We start from the raw sequence: 17259 nt of genomic DNA on the forward strand, positions 1-17259 counted from the left end.
AGCCAGGGGAAGGTCAATGGGGAAAAAGAAGGAGACATATGTACTACTATTTGTAATACTTTAAACAATAAAATAAAATTTAAAAAAAAATGGCTATAGACTTGGATGAAAAAAACTGAAGAAGATAATTTTAGATGCCAAATTACTCCTACTTATATATAAGAAATGTTAAAAGAATGTTATGTAGATAACACCTGTCACTCCTTAAATGTACATGGATTTCAGAATTAAAATCACAATGAATACTTTTGTTTCTCCCACTCCTCCCACTCTCATTTCCTTTTTATTGCTAGTGTTGACAATGCATGTGCTCCTCAGAAACCCCTTAATTTCCCCAAAGTAATTTGTAATTTTCTCGTCTCTTGGGTTTAATATTATGGACTCAACCAGTTTCTTTTTTATCTTAAGAAACTAATGAATTCCTAGGCATCAAGTATGTAGGAATAGATTCATTCTGGGTGACTTTTTCTTCTAAATTGGTGCCTCAGTACTATGAACTTGCAGAGTGGTTGTAGGTTCTAATATGCAGTTGTGATGTTTAATTTTATCCATGTTTGTATTAGTAAGGCCCAATGACTTTGAGAAAAATAGAAGGTATTTTCCTCTCACTTATGATTCTGGGGCTGATAAGCAGGCTCTCCTTCACGACCTCATGGGGCTTAGGTTGACAAGGTGGCTTTGCCATCCTTTAGACATGACTTCCATGATTCCTCTGGTGGACTCCATGGTAGCAGAGAAGTGTATGCCTAATGTATTAAGACCGAGGCTTGGAAATGTTATTCATCACCTTCAATCAAATTCTTTTGATTAGAACTTAGTACTGGTTACACCTATTGGCAAGGGAGGCTGGGAAATATAGTCTCAGTAGACATGTGCCAGCTAAAGTTTGCTGAAGAGAGGAGAAAAATTTTGGAGGTCTGCCATTTCATCTTATATCTAATGTTTTCTTTGTTCATATAGAGAAAACAAAAGATATATGCTTGCTCTTGTGTTAAAATGGAAGATTAACCTGATACATTAGATTTGCAGAATCAGCAGAAATTGATAGACTTGTAGTTCTCCCCCATCATTTGGTATCTTTAACTACAGAGGGAAAATCAGAATAGGGAACAAACTGTGGATGGAATTATCAGATTTTTCAGACATGCTTATAAGATCGAAAATGCCTGACAGGCAGTTGGAATGAAGGACTGGAACTCAGGAAGAAGTCAGGGCTGGAGTTTGAAGTACAGGTATGGCAGTCATCTTCTTAGATCTAATATTTGAACTATGGAGGAATCAAGATCTTTGAGAGAGAATAAAAAGAGTTAGGCCTATTCTTTGAGGATCTGGTTGAAGGCAATGTGACAAAGCAGCCTACGAATTGAGAGAAAACCAAGATGGTGTTAACCACTTATATTAAAGAAGTACATAGTGAGTATTAGAGGCCATAGAACAAACAGAATGAGGTCTAAACTAATTATTAGACCTGGCATTAAGGAGTCCATAAGTAATCTTGCTAAGTGAAGTTCCAATAGCCTATAATAAACCACATTTGAGGGCTTTTATTTGAGAAGTTTGGGTGAAGAAGGAAGAAGGTTCTAGTAGGTTCAAATGAAATTTTTTTCAAAATAATCATAGATGTGTACATTTTTAGACACACAGAGAGGAGGATTTGAAGAAGGAGGTGGAACGAACTGGCAAGAAGCTAGATGTCGAGTATAAGGTGGAACCCATGGGCTTAGCTTTAGAGAGGAGGAGACCCATACTCTAGGGCAGTGGCATCTTTTGCCTAGGACAGCCCTGGACTTTCAGCAGGTATTTGGAAACAAAAGTGTGAATGAAAGAACGAAGGTAGACTAGGTATAAAACAGATACTTATAAATAGGAAGTGAAAAATAATCTATATATACATATAAGGCTAGTATGCAAAGTGTCCCCTTGGGAGTTTGACCAGGAGACTGGGAGTTTGATCGCTCACTATGATGTGTGCTTACCACCAGGGGGCAGCGCAGAATGAAGGAAGGCCCCGGCCAGCAGCGCCTCAGCCGGCAGCTGGAAGGCCCCAATTGGCCCTGATCACCATCCAGGCCTAGAGACTCTACCCGTGCATGAATTTCATGCACTGGGCCTCTAGTAAATAATACTCAATGAGTTAAATTCTGTTATTAAAGTTGGAAACAAGATCATCAGACAAGCTGTTCCTGAAGGTGATCATGACCATTCTAAGTGTTTTACACGTATTATCTCATTTATTTCCAAACTTGTAAGTACTCTCTCTCCACTTAATACATGGACAAATTAAGGCAAGAAAGTTTAAATAATTTGCCCTACACCATACATTTTGTTTTGCTGCCAAAAATAAGGGCATAATGGGGATTTGAACTGAAATAGTCTGGCTTCATGGATCATGATCTTAACCATTGGGCCATTGCTTCTCAGGCCTTGGGGAATGAATGGAAGAGTTCAAACATTCATGAACATTTAGAACATTTATTGTAGGAATGGTGCTCAGGAAGCAAGCCATCTATATATATAAAAGCCTAAGCAACTGGCTGACTGGCTGGTAGCTATGACATGCACTTACCACCAGGGGTCAGACGCTCAACGCAGGAGCTGCGGAACAACAGCAACTTTGAAGAGTGTCCTCTTGCACTCTGGGACCCCTCGGGGGATGTCAGACTGCCAGTTTCAGCCAATTCCTGCAGGCCAGGCTGAGGGAACCCACCTGCCAGAGGGCTTCCGCTCACTTCGCAGACACTGCCCCAGGTGCACTGGCTGAGGAGGGACCGTGGGAGGTTGGCTCCAGGGTGTGTCCAGACCATCTTGCCCAGGTCCACCCCACCGGCCACCTTCCAATTAATTTCCTTTCAGTGTGCCCAAATTCATGCACCAGTTGGGTCTCTTGGCCTGTTCTGTGGGATCGGGCTGAAACTGGCTCTCTGACATTCCCTAAGGGGTCCCGGATTGCGAGAGGGCACAGGCCAGGCTGAGGGACCCCACTTGTGCACAATCGGGACTGGGGAGGGACACAAGAGGTTGGCCAGCCAGGGCGGGACCGTGGGAGGGTTCAGGGCATGTCTGGCCCGTCTTGCTCAGTCCCAATAGGCCAGACCCCAGCAGCAAGCTAACCTACCAGTCGGAGCATCTGCCCCCTGGTGGTCATTGAAGTCATAGTGACTGGTCAGCTGTCTGTCACCTGGTGGTCAGTGCACATCATAGCGAACAGTTGAGCAGCCTTAGCATATCATTAGCATATTACACTTTGATTGGTTGAAGGGATGACTGGACACTTAGCATATTAGGCTTTTATTATATAGGATTTTAACTTTTTTTTTATTGATTTCATAGAGGAAGGGAGAGGGAGAGAGAATTAGAAACATAAATGATGAGAGATAATCATCGATTGGCTGCCTCCTGCTTGCCCCCCACTGGGGATCGAGCCCACAACCTGGGCATGTGCCCTGACTGGGAATCGAACCATGACCTCCTGGTTCATAGGTCGATGTTCAACCACTGAGTCATGCTGGCCAGGCCATAAGATATATTTTTAAAAAATATTTAATAGTAGTGAATTTTTTAAAAAATGACTTATTTTTCTTGGTTATTCTAAAAGTAATATATACATATTGAAGAATACTTAAAAAATAATGTATACATTTGAACATAATAATTCTAAATCCAGAGATAACCAGTGTTAACCAATTTGTATATTTTCATATAAATAACTATATAAACTATGTGGTTTATATGTATATAAACTATATAGCTTTGTGGGATTTTCATATAAAATTTTATTAAGAGTATTATTTTATGTCATCAAATATACCATAAATCTCGCCATTTCTCTTTTGTTTGATCAGGTCATTTTTGTATTTTGTTTTTTATAAATAATACCCCAGTGGCCATCTTTCTTTGTCTGTAGTTCTTATTATTACCTTAAGCTAGTGAATTAGTCCGGACTCCTTGTTTTGTAAGTGATAAGGAACCCACCTTGAACTAACTTAGGTGCAAACAAATTTTTTGACTTAGGTAACTGCTGAAATGGCAGGCATGCAGCTGGGCCTCAAGGGGCACTGGAGTCAGGGACAACTCAGATATCTCAAAACCCCCTCCACTCCATATTTCCTGGCTCCTTCTACATTGTTTGTTTTCTGAAACAGTTTCCTCCATACCCTGGGAAACATGACCATATATAGCTCCTGAGCTGTAGCTCACAGCATTACTAGCAGAGAGGGACTTTACCTTGTTTTTCCCCCAAAAAAATTTATTTTGAAAATTATCCAAACAAAAAGTTTTACCACGTATGGATGTTACCATACATTCTTTATCACATATCCATATATCTATCAACCCTCCTATTTATCAGTGCATCTGTTAAAAATCCATTTCAAAGTAAATTGTAGACAGTACACACACCCCTAAGCATGCATATCATTAACTTAGAGTTCACTGTTTACATTTTTTTGTAATGTAAACTTGACATCCAAGAAAATGCACAAGTTTTATATTTTCATTCACTGACTTCTGACAAATCCACACACCTGTAACCCAAATGCTATGGGACTCACTTTTTAAAAAAATCTTAAAATTTAAAAAATCCCAGGAAATGGTTCTGACTAGCCCACTTTGGTCTGGCACTCCTGAGCTCAGAGAGCGAAAGCAGCAGTATTTCCCACTTGTAAGAGGATGCTGGACAGACAGAACTCATGTCTGCAGGAGAGAGCTTCCTGGAAGTCAAATTACACTAATTGAATTTAGACAGCATACTTTTATGCTGTGCAAAAGGCATGTTTATTAGTTTCACCTTCTTTAGAAAGCTGCCTCTACTGTCCCACAGTAATGATTTCTTTACTCTCTGTACCTGTGCTTCATCACTTTTTCTTTAATTGATATAGCACATGTTTTGTGTCTTTTTAGAAAAGAAAGATTGTGTCGAAGGTCTCACCCTCCTGGTGTTTGGGCTTGCGTAGCTTCTTCTTGAAGTAAGCATCAGTGAGATGTTTGGGGATTTTCACACCACTGATAATCAATTTTGGTGGAGGTGGTGATGACACATTTCTGGTGTGTTCTACACAGAGGAACTTGATTGAGGGACAAAGGTCCAGTCACAAGTTGCAAGCCACTGCTCAGCTGCTTCAGGAAAACTACCCTCTTGCCTCTGTGGCACCCAGTGAGGAAGCAGAATGGTCCCAGGAGGGATGCTGGCCCGCAGTCTCCGCACATGCTGACTGAAGGGTTTCTTGCCATGGCTCAACAGCTTTCAAGGCACATCTTCAGTAGGATAATATTTAGGCATTTTGTGGAGTTTAACCACTGGGGTACCACCAATTTTGTCGCCTCCAACTGGTTTTGTGACAGTAGCAATCCTGGATTTAACTGCCAAATACTTTCCTCTTGTATGTGGCCTTTCCAGAATACAGCCGACCAGGAATATCTGCCAATTCCTCTGATGAGGAAGGGGTTTCTGCTGAGTGGGCTTCCCCTTCCTAGGCGCCTTAACCTTGCCAGCATCAGCCTTCTTGGCTTCAGGTTTCTTCTCCTTAGCATAGGCTTCTTCTCTTTAGTATCCAGCTTCTCAGTTTTCTTTTCACCCGCCATCCTCACTGCAAACCCAAGAGAGACAAACGAAGTGCCTGGGAGGCGTCTCAGTTGGCCCCAGACATGTCTGACCCTTGCAGGTGTCGACTTGATACCCTTCTGGTTCGGATGGTGAAGGATTGGGGTCCTGAAATCCTTGCTATCATTTTTCTTTGTCAACTTTGTCCTCAAATTGTATCCTTTCATGGTCTTAGATGGCTGTTACATCCAGGCATCACAACCAGATGTAGTAATATCTCTTCTGTTCCTCAAAGGAGCTAAGAAACCTTTCCCAGAGGCCCCTTAACCGACCTCCATGTGCCATTGACTAGAACTAATTGATACTAAGGAGCCTAAATCAGTTACTGGTGAGGATAATGGAACCATGTGCTTTCTGATCTAGATTTACCCCTTTTCCATTGTAGAGGACTGGACAAAACTGATGCTATCAGGACTTTGCTAGTAGGAAAGAAAAAATGTTCTATAGGCAATGGGTAGCATCTTTTACACAGCATTGTTCCCCAGTGAAAATGCCTGATCTTGTTTGTCCTTTCAAGTTGGTGGTGTGGGGCACATTGAAGAAATTCTGTTTTTGACGCGTTGCTACCTGACTGCTTTCTCAGTTGGTGACATTTGATATTGTATCGGCCCTGGCCTTTTAAGTTTTAGGTACTTAATATTTTTCTACTTCTCCCTAGGATTTATTGTATTTGAAAAAAAATGTACATTTTTTAATGGTTTCTTCTTAGTTCTGGAATTAATTCCTTTAAGCCTAATGTCTAAGCCTGGGTTCTCTGGCAAACAGAGCCAGAGGCAAGGATTAAAATGTTAATGCTTTCTTTGAGAGGTAGAGGTCCAGGTCTGTAAGGGTAAGGGCAGAAGGAAGAGAAGCAAGGAAAGATGCAAAGAAATTGATTTGATGAATTGTAGAGCTAGCTCTTGTTGTATAACATGCTGGAAGTAGCCATAGCAGGTCACTCAGCAAGCATGCTCACTTGCCAACAGGATTTCTCTGAAAGGGTTGTAAGGAGAAAGTACACTTGGAGAGTGGTCTTTGGAAAAGAGAAAGAAAGGGGGGATTTATCTGCCTGGTGTCCTCCAGTCTCCTCTCCTGTTCCTAGTTGATAGAGGTTTGTCCCTGGGAACAAACTCCTCTGCACTCCCAAGCTGCTTCACCCAGGCCCTCTGTAGCTACTCAGGAAGCTAGATCCCATGTCCTGCATGGGGTATTTCATTCAAGTCCAAAAGTGACTTGGGTAAAGCACCATTTGAGAGAGAAAAAGAGGACACATATGCATGGAGATGGTTGTGTCTAAGAAGGTACACACACAGATTTGTGTCCCAATACACATAAGGAAGTTGAAGTTTTAATTTTTTTGTCATAGCATTACTTTGGTATTTAATTACTTGGAAACATGTTAGTTTCAGAAAATAAGCCAGAGACTGCTTTTTTGATCCAAGACTATGAAGTTTATGATAATCACCTTAGGAAATGTTTTACTTTTTTCTGGCCTGAGACTCTAAGAAATGTTGGCAGTGTTCCAGGGCCCCACAGATAATATTGGTTGTTTTGGATCTAGGTCAACATGACTTCTTCATAGTCATCTTAAAATATGGTTGAGGCTGAGTGGAGTGGCTCTGGGCATCCCTTAGATTGTCCGGTCATTCCAAATATATCAAGATTGATGGATTCTTTGGAGCTCTCGACACTTGGAAATCCTCTGAGTATTGGCTTTGAATTCTAAAAATCCTTATAAGGCTAGTTTCTTTTCAAAAAGAGCAATTTTTGCTTTTTATTCAGAGTGCAGAGAGAAAATTGTGTTGAATTGGTGGCAGAAGAGACACAACCCGATGGAATGAAGGAAAGAATGTCCTTTCTGGGTTGGTTTGGTCTTTGCATTCCTCATAGGTTTCTTCCATTTTCTTGGGTTAAGATCTCTTCCCCCCCCCCCCCCCCCATTAGTGTACTTTACTCAGATCAGTATGACTTCTTAACTGGTATTACAGAATAATGGTAGCTGTTTTTTTCTGGGAGATTAAAGGATGAGCTTGTCAAAGATGAATGTTAATTGGGTGCATCTAATAAGCCTGAGGAGACTTCCTGCTTCTGTGTCGTCATAGGAACCGAAGCAGAATGTTTGGACGTTCTCAGCATTGTTGCTAGCTGAGTGCTCCTGACCAGTTCCGAATTGCCTACAGTGGTGGTACTGGCATGACACTGTGTAGCCCTTTTAGCTGCATCAAAAGCATGAGAATTCTTGGCCAGTCTGGTTTGTGCAGCCCAGATTTTTTTAAGTGTTCTGAAAGGATCTGTGTTCTTTCACTAGACTTCAGCGTCTGAATTTGACCTAGGGACAAAGTCACATTAGGTCTGTTGGTGTTTAAACACACAGTTCTACATGTATCTGAGTAGTTGACTTTCTTTTTCCTGTTTTTAAAAACGAATGGAGTGGCTGTTATTTTAAGAAAATCATAAAGCCCCCTCCCATTCTGCACTCCAGTGAAGATAATTGCCTTTATCTTCCATTCACCTTGGACACTTGGTACCTGTCATGAGGTGTGAGGCTGCCTATAGGGCTGATTTAAGGTGAGATTTTTTCCCCCTCCTTTTTGAGGCTCTGTTTATGAACTGGAATCATAAAAATTCAAGAATCGTGCCAAATGTTCTTTTGTTGATGACTGTGATTTAGTCTGTTATGTAACTGTAATGTATAATTTACACATCTTGAAGATCATCAGTCTCTGTACCGAGTGACTATATTTAACCCTCACTTCTTTGGAAAAAGAGAACATTACCAATTATCTTTGAAACTATGTTTGTGAGACAATACACATTGATCCACCCTCTTTCTCCATTTTTAATTTTTGAGGCGTTAAGTAGCACTTTATAATTTCTTCTATGCTTTTTGCGTATAAAAGCTCAGAGGAGAAAGAGAGAGCTTAGTAGCTGGTGACTGTATCTTGAGGCCCCCATTGATTGCTTATATTGTCTAAACCGAGAACAACAGGCATAATGTCATTGTCATTTCTATTAATATGCAGGTTCAGAGAGAGAAAAAGGGTAAATTTCTTTCCACTATTGTCTTTCAGTTGCAGAAGGGGAGTGAAGAGAGGATGTTGAAATATTTAATAGTGAATAGTTCTATACTTATTAAGAAAATAACATTTCCTTTTTTGTGTTTTGATGCCACTAGTGCCTGTTATTACAATATTTTTTGAGCAAATGGTTAATGTTGGTTTTCTTTTATCTTAACCTTTGTAAGTTAAGTTCAGTTTTAAGCTCCATTATAGTGTCTTTTAAAACAAATTCTCTTATTTACCACCCAACATTTTGCCTCATTGCCCTGCCGCAGGCTCTGTTTATACTAGTATGAAGTTGTCATAATGTAAGAGGAAATGTTGACTGTATTCACATAGGACTGTGTTCCCTTAATAAAGAAAGCCTTGACTAAGAAAATGGTGTTCTCATTAAATCAGCTCTTAAAGAGTAGGTGGGAGGAACTGCTATCGATCTAATAATGGATTTAATAGTTCATATACAAAGTCTTTGGAATAGAAGTAATATTCTGCAACTGAGTAACTGTAGATTAATCTGTCTTCAGACAGAATTCTGGAAGCATCTGTAAAACTGGAAAATTACTTTTTCTTTCCTTTTTTCAGGCACAACTGGACTAAATGTAATTCCCAAATACTTTAGAATTAAATTATACCCAGAAAATAGGTCTACTAAAAATTATATGAAAAATTGAAATGAAATCATAAAATGTAAATGTTAGGTTCTTCTTGGCTGCATTTACTCTGGTGCCAGTTTGTTTAGGAGGGCTGCAGTGTTGAAGGGTAACCAGAGGTCACATGTGGAGATTCTTCATTAGGTGGTTTTGTAATAGCTAGTGGTGGTCTATTTTAGTTCAGTTGGATGAAGTAGTTCTTTTAAGGTGGGTGCTGAAGTCAGACATTTAAGCTTCTCTTCATGCCCTCTCCCTTTGACCCTTTAAAACATTTTTCTTTTATTCCACTCACTGAAAGCACATCAGTGAGCCCTCCTTCTTTGACAAGAAAGGCCAGCCATTCCTTTTTCCCTTCCCGCCCTAACCTTTAATGAGTGGTTGGGTCTGTGAAGATAGGGGGTTCCCGGAACATCTGAGAATTTTGATAGATCCAACTAACATTCTATGGGTGGAAATGAGGTGAACCTTGTTCAGGTTTCATTCTCATATAAATGGCATATTCCATTCATGCTTTATCCTGCTAAGATATTCAGTTTGGGCAGCATATACTGTTTGAAGGTTCTCAAGGAAATAAAAGGTAAAATAATAAAAATAACATCAGTAATATTAACAACTACAACTCTGCTTATCAGAAATGAAACAATGCAGAAGGAATTGGGACTTCTGATAAATTTATGTCTAAAAGAAGGATAGCCCTAACCGGTTTGGCTCAGTGGATAGAGCGTCGGCCTGTGGACTGAAAGGTCCCAGGTTCAATTTCGGTCAAGGGCATGTACCTTGGTTGCGGGCACATCCCCAGTGAGAGGTGTGCAGGAGGCAGCTGATCGATGTTTCTCTCTCATTGATGTTTCTAACTCTCCATCCCTCTCCCTTCTTCTCTGTAAAAAATCAATAAAATATGTTTAAAAAAATAAATAAAAGAAGGATAGACTCATATTAGGAATAGCAGCAGTATTTCTATAGAGCACTGCAGTTTACAAAGCACTCTTCATCGAAGTTTATAGTAGCCTTCCTTATATGACAGTGGGGGTGGGTTGGCTGGACTCTCATGGTTTTGTTAGCCTTAAGATCTCCAGACCTAAAGCTCCACACCAGCCATTTTAATTGGCATTGCTGTCACATTGTATTATTAGACCGCTTAAATAGTCAGATAGTCAGCAGCTGTCCTCTTTCATGTTTAATCCTTTCCCTCTTCTGCTTTTCTATCACTGTCACTTTCCAGTTTGAAAGCTAGAGCATATGTAGCCATCTTTATTTACTTTTGTTCTATGCTAGCATTTGCCTTCTGCTAAATGAGGTTGTCCTTTATGAGGCAGCTGGCAATTTGTTTCTGCAGTCAAGGATCATATACTGCATTTTGGAGCCTGGGGTATGTTAATAAGGCTTCAGAAATAAAAATATGATCTGAATGAGCACTGCACTGGTGGTGATGAGCTGCAGACAACCCCCTAGGCCACAAAACAGCTACCACCTGAATGTGTCTAGGGTGATGCCGTTGGTGCTGCTGCCTCACCTCTCCTGACAGTTTTACAACCAGTAGCAGACTGTGAGAGTGGAAGTAAGTGGATATGTATGTGTGTATGTCTTCAAATTAATCTCTTTCTCCAAAACAGAATCATTTCTTAGGTTCATTTTTATTTACAGTACTCCTGGTTCGATTTTAACATCAGCCCATGGAGCATTTCTTCATTTCCATTTACATCAGGGATTTTGGAAAACATCATGAGACTTTGAATCCAAGACGGGAGCACTTCTTAAAACATGTTTTTATTAAATCAACCTTATAAGAAAAATTCTGTTAGCCAGATAAACCCCAGGGTTCCCGGGGCTCTTAACAGGGTCCATAGTTAGGCATTGGATTAAGGGTGGGACACCATGAATTCCTTGGAATTTATACTTTGAAGATATGGCTCAACCCCTTCAAAAACCACTGCGCTTGTTAACATAGCTTTTTGACTGGATCCTTGTTATATTTTTGTTAATTTTGGTGCTCTTAGACCAACATATTTTAAAACATTGTTATTTTTACATTATCACAATGTTAAACTGCAGCGTTAGGCTACATGGAAATACTTAAGGTTTAAACACAAAATTCTGTCAGCATAGTAGTTGGTTAAACATTTATATAAAGAATAGCTATTAATGCTATGGGTTCATTTTTTAAATATATTTATGATTTTTAGAGAAGCATTAATTTGTTGTTCCACATACTCATGCATTCATTGGTTGATTCTTGTAAATTATATGCCCTGATCTGGGATTGAACCCGCAACCATGGTATATTGGGATGATGCTCTAATCAAATGAGCTACTTGGCTAGGGCCAATGGGTTCATTAACAAAATTTTTTTTATTATTGACAGTATTATAGATACCCCCCATTCCCCTCCCTTCACCCAGCTCCGGCCTAGCCCTAGGCCTTCACCACACTATTGTCTCTGTCCATGGGCTATGCATATAAGTTCTTTGGTCAATCTTTTCTCATCCCCTATCCCCCCACCTCCTATCCCCTCTGAGATCTGTCAGATGGGTTCACATTTTAAATCCACCCCTTCAGAGAGTTAAAAACTTAAGGGTGTTGATATTTCTTGAAATTTATTAAGCTATTGATGACTGCCTCTAAAAGGATTATTTGTTTTAGTTTTTCTTTGAAAGAGTCAGGTAAAGTAATTTACCTTCCAGCAACATGTCTGCTGTGTTATAGAAGCTGGTAAAGATTTTGCAGAACATGTTATGTAAAGTTATTAAAGAAGAATTCATTTCAGTTCATTAAGCAAGCTCCCACCTGTGTGCACTGGAGAGATAGTGTTGAATGAGCCCGCATCCCTATTCTTAAACAGCTCACTCTTTACTGGAAGAGTGAATTTTACATGGGTCATCTGAATTGATGGTCCCTAATTGATAGTCACCATATGGTGTTTGGCATGGGCATGTTCCACAGGCATTCCATGATTAAATGGTTGATGGGAACCTTACCATCCCTTTCAAAACTTAAAGGATTAAGCTCAAAATCCACCCTCTGAGCTTTGAAGAGAGTTCCAGACCTTTTAATTTATATTTCCTCTATTTGGTTAAGTCTTTCCCAGGACTGTACCTTATGACCTTCCTATCATCTAACCAGGCAAATCTTTACTCTTTATTTTCCTATGTGAATCACTTCTCGATCTATGAGAAAAGAGAATGGTTTCTCTTCATGCTTTGAATTGTGCATAATGAATATGTAGTTAATCATCCTAATTTAAATAGGATTCAAAGACACTAAAGATACTTAGGAAATACTATGGTAGAAGAACACGGGGAGGAAATGATTATTTCTGGGGAATTCAGAGAATGTTTTAGAAAGAAGATAATATTTATTTAGATCTTTAAGGATGAGTAGGAGTTTTTCAGGTGGGAAGATTATTTGGGCCAGAGGGAATAGTATATATGAAAAGTCATGGCATCAAGAAAGCACATGGCATGTTGCATGTTTAAAGGAACGTGGCTGGACTGCACGGTGTGCTTGTTATTTGGTGGTGCTGGTGCCTGGGAGGCAATGCTGCCAATAGGATTCGTGTGGTAAGCTCTGCAGGGCAGAAGCAGGTTCTTTTAGAATGCTGTGTACTAGCAAATTACAAGCTGGTTTAGGCATTTGATAAACATATATACAGGGAGTCCCAAAAATGTATACACACAATGTCTGTAGACTATTACATTTTGAAAATGAAATGTATTTTAATAAAACACTGCCTTTATAATTATTCAAAGTGTGTATACATTTTGGGGGGACACCCTATATATATTTTTTTGTTAATCCTCACCTGAGAATATTTTTTCCATTGATTTTTAGAGAAAGTGGAAGGGATGGAGGAAGCGGGTTGGGTGGAGGGGGGAGAGAAAGAGAAACATCTATGTGAGAGAGACCACATCAAGTGGTTGCATCTCATACATACCCCAACTGGGGCTGGGGTTGGGGATTGAATCTGCAACCCAGGTACCTGCCCTTGACCAGGAATCAAACCCATGACCCTTTGGTGCATGGGCCAACTCTCTAACCACTTAGCAACAGCAGCCAGGGCGATAAATATATATATTTTTTAATGGACCATGAGTCTAAGAGTAGCTGGCTCTTTGATCGGGGGAGGAAAATGTGAGTAATCCTTTAAGAACCATATTCATTCATCAGGCATTTATTCAACAAATATATACCGAGGCTGCTGTGCTCAGAGCAACAAGGGAGATATAAAGATGTTTCTGCCCTGTTTGTGCAATGCCTCTTCCCCAAATTCAGGGTTTTATTAGATTTTTCTTTGGAAAAGTATTAATTCTATGCCATTTTATTATGTTTTATGCATGCTTGCTACTAAAGCACTGTGCACTTATTACTCTCTCTAAAAGGTTCAGAACCATTTAACCCACTCCACTGCTGTATTTCAGAAGTTCTCACTCTGCATTTTGAGGAGAGTACAGTGCTCAAATGGCTGATGTTTTTCTGCATGTTGTGCTTTCCAGCCAGTATTTATAAGGTCAGCAAGGCAGGGCATGCAGTGTTATAGAGGTGAAAGCTGATTTGTACTCAACCTTTTCGGCCTAACATACTTTAGCTGCCATTCTTTACTTATAGTTGATGCAAAGAGAATATAGTTTAGTTGTAGCAAAGAAAAACGAAATGACACTGGAAGCAGAATAGAAACTTGAGTCTTAAAGATTGCACTCCTGGTAATGTCCTTTTACAGGTGTGTGGAAGAACATTCAAACCTTTCTTGAGGGCTATATTTCATTCATCCCTTCCCTTCCTCTACTTGCTGCCCTATTCCCTTCTTTTCTTTTTTATAATATAATATATTTTTATTGATTTCAGGGAGGAAGGGAAAGGGGGAGAGAGAGAGAGAGAGAGAGAGAGAGAGAGAGAGAGAGAGAGAGAGAGAGAGGCATCAATGATGAGAGAGAATCATTGATCCGCTGCCATGTGCCCTTGACTGGAATCAAACCTGAGAACCTTCAGTCCACAGGCCAACACTCTATCCACGGAGCCAAACCAGCTAGGGCTGCCCTGTTCCCTTCTTTTCTTTACTACATATTTAGTAGGTAACTTCAGTGTCAACACTCTGCTGGGTATTGGGTTACAATAGCAAACGTAATGCTCCTTGTCTGCATAGAGGCACAACAACAGTTATTCTCAACCCTGGCTGCGCATGAGCTATACGAGTAAGCCTTAAAAGTGTACAGATGCCGGGGTCCCTGCCCTGGAGATTCTGATTCTGTAGTTTTGAGGTGGGTAGGTATGATCACTGACAAGTTAATAGGCAATTTCAGTTCTCTGAAGTGGGCAACAGGATAGTTAGTACTGGGGGGCAGGGGGGATCATCTGGCCTAATCTTGGAAGATCAGGGCTGGTGGCTGGATGAGGAGGGTGTGTGTGCAGAGTGGAAGGCGAAAGCCTGACTCGGGCTTTGGGGAATAACGTGTATACACTGCAGGAAGAGAGAGCATGGGAAAGTGGTAGTTCATTGTGGTTGGAGCATAGAAGAGGAGGCAAGGAGTAGTGAGAGATGAGATTGGAGAGACAAGCAGAGTCCAGATCATTCAGGGTTTTGTCAGCCAGGTTTTAAGAAATTTGAATTTTAGCTGAAGGCAATTAAAGGCATTGATGAGTTTTCAGTAGTGGAGTAATTAATATAAGATTTATTATGTTTTCATATAATCATTCCTGCTATTGAATGGAGAATGGCTTTCAGGGAGATAAGAATAGAATTTGAAAACTTTTGCTGAAGTCTAGGCACGAGAAATGCCAGTGGTTTGAATCAAGCAAGTAGCAGTGGAGATGCAGAGAAGTGGGCAATTTAAAGAAATAGTTATTGGAATATCTTGACCTTGTTTAAAAGTAGATGTGTTGGGGGTGGGGTATGTGAGAGAGACATCAGTGCATGGGTTGGATGGAGATACCAATCACTAAGATGGGGATATAGGAGAAGAAGCAGATTTGCCAGGGAAAGGCAATGAGTTGAGAAGAGAGAGAGAGAGAGTTATGTGTTGTTCCATTTACTTATGCATTCATTGGTTGCTTTCTTGTATGTGGCCTGACTAGAGATTGAACCCGAAACCTTGGCATATAAGGGTGATGCTCTAACCAACTGAGCTACCCAGCCAGGGTGATAAGTTCACTTTAAATATACTGAGGTAACAGTTGGGCATCCAAATAGAGATCTGAACTGGGCATTTAGGCAGATGGTCTGAAGCTAGGAAGAAAGATCTGGGCTAAAATAAAGATCTGGAAGACATTTGCATATAGATAGTAACTGGAACTGTATGAGTGCATGAGATGATTCAGTGCATATAGAGGGGAAGGCCTAGGTCAGAACCCTTAGGAATACCAATATTTTAGGAAAGAGAAAAGGGGAACCTTAGAGGGATCCTGAGAAGGAGTGGTAAAAGTAGGAGGAGCCTTAAGAGTGTGAATTGCCATATAAGGCAAGAGAATGCTTTAAGGAGGAAGGAGTGATCGCTGGGGGCTAAATGTCATAAAGAGGTCAGTAAGAAATTTTCATTTGCTTTGACAAGGATGTTATGTCAGGAGGAAGAGCAGTTGCATGGCATCGAGAGAAGTAGGTTGAAGGGGGTGAGGTAAAGTCATGAGTAAAAAATCATGTTGTACACCTTGGACTAACACAATGTTACATGTAAATTATATCACTAAAACTGGAATAGACAATAGTTTTAAGAAGTTTGAGGCAACAGAGATAAGGTGGACGGATGATAACTGGGAGTGGAGGGGTTGGAGAATTGTTGAACAGAAGAAATTTGATCATTCTGTTCATTCCTTCCTGGTGTGATCATTCATTAAAGGTCCTCTATGAGCCATATCCTCTACTCTGTTGAGAATAGATCCTAGTTCTTTTTTGTTGTTGTTAATCCTCACTCGAGGATATTTTCCCATTGATTTTTTGAGAAAGAGTGGAAGGGAGAGGGAGAGACAGAGAGAGAGAAACATCAATTTGATGAATTTAAAATGAAGTCTGATTGTGTGGTTTTTCTTTAGCTGTGTACTGTCACTTGAGTTTGTGCTCTGAGAAAGTAGATACTAGGGTTGGAGTTTTCAAGGTAAGTATAATGGAGAGAGGGACAAGGGAAATAGGGTATTCTGCATGGGAATGATTATACATAGATCATAAGAATCTAAGCTGATCAAAGGAGGGAACAAAGGGGGACAGGATTGTGACAGGATCAGTGGATTAGACAGTTTAACGAGAGGGAAGAATCTTTAGCAATGGGGATACTAAAGCAAATGAATGGGAAAGATGGGAAGGGGAGATGAAATGTTGGTTTCATATTAGAATTTTGGCCTGAGTATATGTTTCTGTTGACCAAGTCAAGGTATTGCCCATGGATTTGAGTCAGAGGTATGGAGAGGAAGGGGCCCTGAAAGAGGCTATCAGGGACCTGGGCGGCCCAGATTTTGTTTGCGTGGTGTACATTCATGTTAGCAAGTGATTATAGGAGCTGGAATGGAAGGGAAGTGAGCCAGGAATACAAGTTTTCAGTTGAGTAGAATGAGTGTGAAGTTGGTAGATAATGATGACAGCAGGGGATGGACCTTGAGCTTTGAAAGAAAAGGAAGATTTGCAGGCAGAATGGGAGGAGGCTAGTTGGGAGTAGTATTCTGGAACAAGTATAGTTGCCTCCCCTACTTCCTGGCTCTGGGATTTATGGGGCATTGAGAAGAAAAAAATATTCACTTCTTGAGATGGCTGCTGAGGAAGCATGTTTAAATGTTGGTGATAAGGAATCAGGAGTGAGGTAGAGGTTGGAGAGCAGAGGTTCCTGAGAAGGGAGACTGGATGGGCTGTAGGGTCTTAGTGCAGAGATTAGGCTTGGCCTTCTAGAAGAGGGCAGGGGTAGGGGCAGCAGGCCTGGCCATGGGATAGGTGGCCCAAGGCCGGTTCATCTCGAAGAAGGCCACAGAACAGCTGTTGGGAGTAGGGCTGTAGGGAGTT

General features: G+C 40.6%; 1 protein-coding gene and 1 pseudogene across 4 annotated transcripts in view; one reads left to right on the top strand and one right to left on the bottom strand.

Moving 5' to 3' along the window:
- Positions 1–17259, top strand: part of BTBD9 (BTB domain containing 9) — a 454016-nt gene that overhangs the window by 117446 nt on the left and 319311 nt on the right. The gene's annotated exons all lie outside the window — the stretch shown is intronic.
- Positions 4831–5644, bottom strand: LOC132237374 (large ribosomal subunit protein eL6-like; annotated as a pseudogene).

The sequence above is a fragment of the Myotis daubentonii genome, chromosome 6 (assembly GCF_963259705.1).
Source record: "Myotis daubentonii chromosome 6, mMyoDau2.1, whole genome shotgun sequence".
Taxonomy (NCBI): domain Eukaryota; kingdom Metazoa; phylum Chordata; class Mammalia; order Chiroptera; family Vespertilionidae; genus Myotis; species Myotis daubentonii.